General features: G+C 37.0%; 1 long non-coding RNA gene across 2 annotated transcripts; it reads left to right on the top strand.

Annotated features, from left to right (window-relative positions):
- Window positions 1-393: 393 nt before the first annotated feature.
- On the top strand, window positions 394-6068 carry LOC122164594. 2 transcript variants are annotated; one of them, XR_006170272.1, is made up of 3 exons: window positions 394-476; window positions 2381-2525; window positions 5472-6068. It is a non-coding gene; the product is annotated as an uncharacterized LOC122164594 (long non-coding RNA). The 2 variants fall into 2 exon arrangements; XR_006170271.1 differs by having other exon boundaries at window positions 4761-6068.
- The last annotated feature ends 227 nt before the right edge of the window (window positions 6069-6295 follow it).

Raw genomic sequence — 6295 nt, 5'->3', positions numbered from 1 at the left:
TGCAGGAGTGATAAAGAACAGAAAGTTAAAAACAGCAAAAAGTATGTGCTTTTCAAAGGCATGTTCATTCTACTTAAACATAAGTTTATTTCAGTTGTGATTTCTTTGAAAACTTTAATACTGTTCGTTACAATGTGTTAATAACTGGTGTTCCTCTGTGTGGTAGAACAGCCTAGCTTTTTGAGTTCATCCAGATTTGTATACAGAAGAAGATGCTTCAAGTTGGTGCTAAAATACAGATTATTTCACTAATCTAGAATTAGATGTACATTTTCTGGTCTTGTGGGGTTCCAAATGCAAGAACGACACAGATAAAATTTTTTTTGTTTTTTTTTTTTTAATTTGTTTTTCTTTTTCTCTTTTTTTTTTTTTTTTTTCTCTTTCCATAGGTTCGTCATCGGTGGTGTGAACTTGTTGTTAAACACAAATATGTGTCTGGATATGGAGATATTGAGAAATTTCTCAGAGAAGATCAGGTCAGTTGGATTTAATCAGCATCTTCAAAATAATCACCTTTCACACCTTCTTGAAACCAGTGGTGTGACATTAAAAGCTTGTTTTATTGCATCTACTTGCTACAGTTGAAATGCAGAATAAGTATTCAGTTTTTCCGTTTCCTTAAGCTCTATAATTTAAGGAGTCTACCAACGTGGTGATCAGCTCCACAAAAGCATGCTAATCTTACGGTAGCTGGTAAAATATGGTATATTCTCTCCCACTGCTTCCATTATATGCAAGCCAGAGGAAAAAGCGATGCTAGGAAAATGATATAACAACATCATTTATGACAACAATATATATTGTGCTGTTGAGCATATTTTAATCATATGGAAGGATGCAGATATGCACCATCGGAAAGGGGAAAACATCATCAAGTTCACACAAGCATATTGATTTTCTTTATGTTTGGAACAAATATGGTTATAAATAAGTACAAATGTTTTCCGGGAAAGAAATTTTGCAACATTTTTTTTCATGTAATCTTCAATATCTTTCACTGAGTTTATTCCAACAGTAGAAACAGTTCATGGCACAACCAGATTCTGGAATCATTCCAACTCAAATCAGAGTGATTGCGTATCCTTCCTGATAATGAGAAACTTGGAAATATTTTATTTTTTAAGTCTGGGAAAAATGCAAATGTGGCTATTGAATTCTCTGCAGGATTACGAAAGATCAGAATGTTTGTTGCATTTTAATGTTAAGGTTTAGGGAAAAAATATTAATACTGGGTAGAAAAGCTAATTTCTATTTGAAACAAAATTCCATCGTTTTGACATTCACCATAAAAACAACCCAAACCCAGCTCCAAGGCAGTGTGATCTCCAGCTGCAGATCCTGGAAATCAGAGCTTTGGGTCTCAGGATGCAGGGCAGTGTGGTTAGGGCACTGTCACATCATCTGGCAGACTTATGTCTGACCGAGACTGCTCCCTTTGATTTCAGCTAGTGTTAGATTATAAATTCCACTATTAAAGCTTAATTTTTAATCTCACCAGTCAATCTTAGAAATTGTGAGAAACAGTATTACAAACTGTTTTTCAATATTATTCCTCTTTTTCCTCTCTTGCAACTGTCCAAGCATTAAGTAAAACTGTAGAAGCTAATGTGCTATTGTTTCATGTAATCCGGTTTTGATAAGTGCAGTTTAATACTTGAATCAAATTATAATTTGATTAAAAGCTTCTATCTTCAGAAGAGAGAGAGGGGAAAAAAAAGCTTTGCCTGATGCATTTCCCATGAAATTAGCCAGTGCTTTGCTACCTGCTATCAAAGGGGCCCACATCTTACTCCCACATGTTCGGCTGTCTGGTTTTGTTCAGGATGAGCACTAAGAGACATAATCCTGACAGAAGGTTCAGCCACGTCTCAGATGTCAATAAGAAAGTCTGAAACACAGACCTGGCCACACATTCTTGATTTTGAGTTACAGAATTGCCAGGTGGGAATTCTGGAGTGGGTGTTCCAGCTGATGTGCCCTTCATTAGTGTATGTGGAAACGTCTCAGTTGGAAAGAAAATGTGTATCCTGTTGAAGGAAGGACAAGCTGGTTTCCTAAGGGGCATTTGGAAATATTTCAGGTAGTGGTTAAAAGAAAACAGATTTCAACTTCAAAAGTGGCAAGAAAAATGGGGCGAGAAAACACTTTCTTGTCATGACATTTCTTAAATTAATATTCTTTTTTTCACTCTCAACACAACACATAGGCAATCTTAGGCCACAGAGAGCTAGCGAAAACTGCATTCTGGGGAAAGTTGTGCTATAGAATATAAGGCCTTTTCTGTGGTGTTTTTGAATTAAATGAGTATTTGGAGGCCAACAAAATGAAAACCATCCAACTAGTCATAACAGGATGACCGTATGTTATGTTCTTCTTTCAGGCAATGGGTGTGTATCTCTATGGTGAATTAATGGTGAATGAAGATGCCAAACAACAAGAACTTGCATACAAATGCTTTGCTGCAGCACAAGAACAAATGGATATGTCCTCAGCCGAAGTGGTGGCAGAGATGTTATTTTGAAGAGGTGAATTTTCTTTTTAAATTAAACATGTTGATCTGCCTCAAAAAGGAAGAATATGCAGAGCTCACAAAACATAGTAAACCTTGGCATACCACAGAACTTGTGGCTGCTTAGCTCAAGAAGTAACTCTTGTTTAAATATCTTCTTTTTATTAATTAATTTTTTTTTTTTAAGCTCAGCTGCTGGAGTGTGAGTTAGATGTATAGGCACTTGCTGGAGAGCATGGAAATGCTTTGCTGTAAGCTTTGTGCTGGATGTACGAAGGGCAGTTGTAAGTCAGAATGGCCAGGAAAGGCCAGGTTCCACCTACAATTGTTTTCTATTCTGTATTCTTAACTCTGTCTACAGCATACTGTATGAGAAGCATTTCTGTTTAACAAAGCACACGCTGATTGTACAGGTAGTACAGGTCTTTGAAAAGAATGTGAGCCCCAAATGGAAGTTGTTCTCACATGATTCAGATTTGGTTTGAAGTGCACAATTTGTTCTTCACAACCATGTAGAGTGTAGTCAGGTGTTTGGAGACTGGTTATAAGATAAGAGTAGCCTTAGCATAAAGATGCTGGTTAATATCATACAGAATCTAATTTGTTTCTGAAATTAATATAGAAAATTCAGTAAAGAAGCAAAATTGCAACAAATATTCACAAAATAAAGATTGCTGTAGAAGGAGGTTATAAATTATTATTTGCAAAGATATTCACTATCTGTCAGTCTATTTGAATTGCTTCTCAGTGTTTGTACACGTATTAAACATGAAGCCAGATAGGATTAGTGAATATCTCTTCCAGTATACCTCACATTTTTGCTTCATGATATAGCTCGCCTGACAGACTGATTGCCTTGACTTTGGTTTCAGAATTAAGGCTTCTAATTTAGCAAAACCATTTTTTTCTAATTGGTACTTAGTAGGAATCTTGATTACTTTTTTCCTCCTATTCAAGCCTGTACATGTGGCATTACTTGAATGTAAGTTCCACTTGAATTCGTTGCATATATTTTTGTGAAGTACAGCAGATGCCATGAATACAAGTTTGTTTATAAACAGTTCTGTACATGTCTGTCTATACATGTTCTGTATAGGCAAGCAAAATGTCTGTTTGAAAACCTTTGTGGGAAATGTGGTGGAGACTGAAGAGTGCAAGGGTAGCAGTTATAAGGAGAAGATGCCTTCTAAATAAATAGACCTACGGGACTCGCTTACATGGTCTCCCATTTATCAGGGGCGCACAGTAATTGGAGTTACATACAACATTTTACAATCTGGTAGATGCCAGGAATAGGAAGATGCGGTTTGTTCCGGTACTACAATACTTGGCACCATCTTTCTATATTTCTCTAAATAGTGACATAAACTTTTCTACAACTTCTGGTGGTAAGTATCTGTTTAGCATAGGAATATTATATATTAGCTATGCACAATAGTCTAGAATTGCTGTTTGACTTTTTAGACAGATTAGAAATGCATAGTGAGCTATAAAATAAAAGCTAAAGTGCCACTAGGAATGTGTCTGTGTGACTGCACAGGCTTCTTTTAATGTTGTGGCTGTTTGGGTTCCTGGCATGATGATTTGTGAGTTAAGATTAAAATCACATTGCCAGGGATTACCACATAGCCATGACCACAGCTGCTACTCTGAAAATGACTGTAACTATCTGATAACACGTACACTGCGGCATCCTCTCCATCCATTAAACAAAAAAGTCCAAAGAGGAAAGGAGCAGACGCATCATGGAAGAATCTCATCTGATAATTAGTGGTACTGAGACGGAGACCTCTCTGGCGAGGTGCAGAGCTTAGCTGATTGGTGAACAGTGATTGTTTCCCTCTTTGTTCACAGTGGCTAAGTTCTGCACCTGAAGAGAAGGTGAGATGAGGATGTTTCTTAAGTGTCAGCCTGCGCAGGGTGGAGACCATTTGCTACTTGACGGGCAGCTTTGCAATTAGTGCTGGTGTGCCAAATACAGTGTGGAATGGCTAAGAGGCAGAGGCAGTTGGAGAGGACCAAAGACATTCTTTTTTAGTTGAAAATAAACAGCACTCCTTCTGTCTGACTGCAAAAATAGGGTATTTCCGACGGTAACATGGTTATAGAGCTTTTCTAAAGGTCAGAGGAAATTAGTGTTTGTGATGTTAAACTGGAATTATCTGTAAAGCTTTGTTTTGTAGGCTCTTCTTCAGTGTATACTCCCATGTTTTCTCTGCAGCTGTAGCTTAGTACTGTGTATCGTTTGCAGGAAATGGTTGTTTCCGACTGGAGCTGCCACTACGGCTGCTGCTGTTGTCCCGAGCATGGATGGACCCGTCCTCCGGTGCCTACTGAGCTGATATCAGTTCTGATTTTACATACTGGCTCAGTTCAGCAGGAACAGGAGTCGAGCCCTAAAGCAAAAAAATATATATATAATAAAAATTAAAATTAAAATTAAGAAAAATATAGATGTGCCTTTTCTAAGAGCCTTTGAAAAATGTTGTTATTGTCTTCTCTATAAAATCAAGTTAGTGTACATTATGCTGTCCTGACGTTAAACACCATACTCTTAAGGTGGAAAAGCTACCTCAGTACTGTTTAGAGAACTATTGGCTTGTGAAAAGAGGTATGTGGACATGTATAATATTGCACAGCATTACCCTGATAACGCCTCCAGCATTATTTTCAGAGTAACCTGCTAATAACTGGGGAAATTGCTTGTTCTTTGGCTCTTCTGTGTCTTCTCTTAACATTGTTGTGGTATCTCTAAGGAAATCTCCCTTCCCAATGCTCAGAGTTTTATCGCAGAAGATGTAGCGGGAAACAGTGCATTTAAAATACAAATTCAGCTTTGTTAACGTTGTAACCACAGTTATGCTCTGCTAGTAACCTAAAAAATAACATTTCAAAATAAGGAATACAGAGATACTGCTTTATTTTCACGGAATAATAACTTTCACTGCTCTTTCCGTTACAGGAAAGATCACAGAGAAATTCATTTAATCTATCTCCTACTAAACCTCGGTGGTGTAGGATTTCCTTGACCCAAGACATCAAAAGAAGGATTAAGTGACTGCTAAAACAATCAGCTGACAGAAACATTTACCTTTCAGTATTTGTTTTCCAGAGGTTCACTGTAACCAAGAACAGGTAAAAATGCAGAGACACAAACTGGCTTTATGCACACAAACACACGCTCTATTGTGGCTCTAAGTAGTCCTTACAATACAATTTGACAGGAATTGATGAAACTTTATTCTGTACTTAAGATTTTGTTTTAACTTCTACACCACTTCAGAAAGTTACATAAAATTAGCTGGATGGTAGAGTGGGGAGATTAATTAGAAGATGGAATAATCTCTGGAAGATGACCAGCCATTGATACGGTGATGGGATGGGACTGAAAGAAAGATTAAAATTGTTCCTGTCTTGGTAAGGTTAACTTCTACCAGAAATGTACCTCTCAAATTCTGGAAATATCTTCTACAGCCCTGTTCTACTCCTTTTTTCTTCACTCTGTACACTATTGCTTTAAATCTAATTCTTGTAACAATAAATATGTTTTTCAAATATGTGTAGTTTCTCCATTGAATAGTAGTTCAAAGTTAGTTTGTAAACCTAAAAAGAAAAAAAAAAAAAGCAGCATTTCAAATTCCACAGTAAGACAGAAGAAGCCAAATGTGGTTAATAGATATTAACAAGAAAAATTACACTGGAAAAGTCCAGTGCATGCAGTTTCTTAAAAGCCTACCTCACTGAAGACATGAGCCCAAGGAGTCCCATTCCTCTATACTTCGCCTG

The sequence above is a fragment of the Centrocercus urophasianus genome, unplaced genomic scaffold (genome assembly GCF_019232065.1).
Source record: "Centrocercus urophasianus isolate 14NV4802_14NV808 unplaced genomic scaffold, USGS_Curo_1.0 seq_267, whole genome shotgun sequence".
Classification (NCBI taxonomy): domain Eukaryota; kingdom Metazoa; phylum Chordata; class Aves; order Galliformes; family Phasianidae; genus Centrocercus; species Centrocercus urophasianus.
This window is presented reverse-complemented; position numbering and strand designations above follow the sequence as displayed.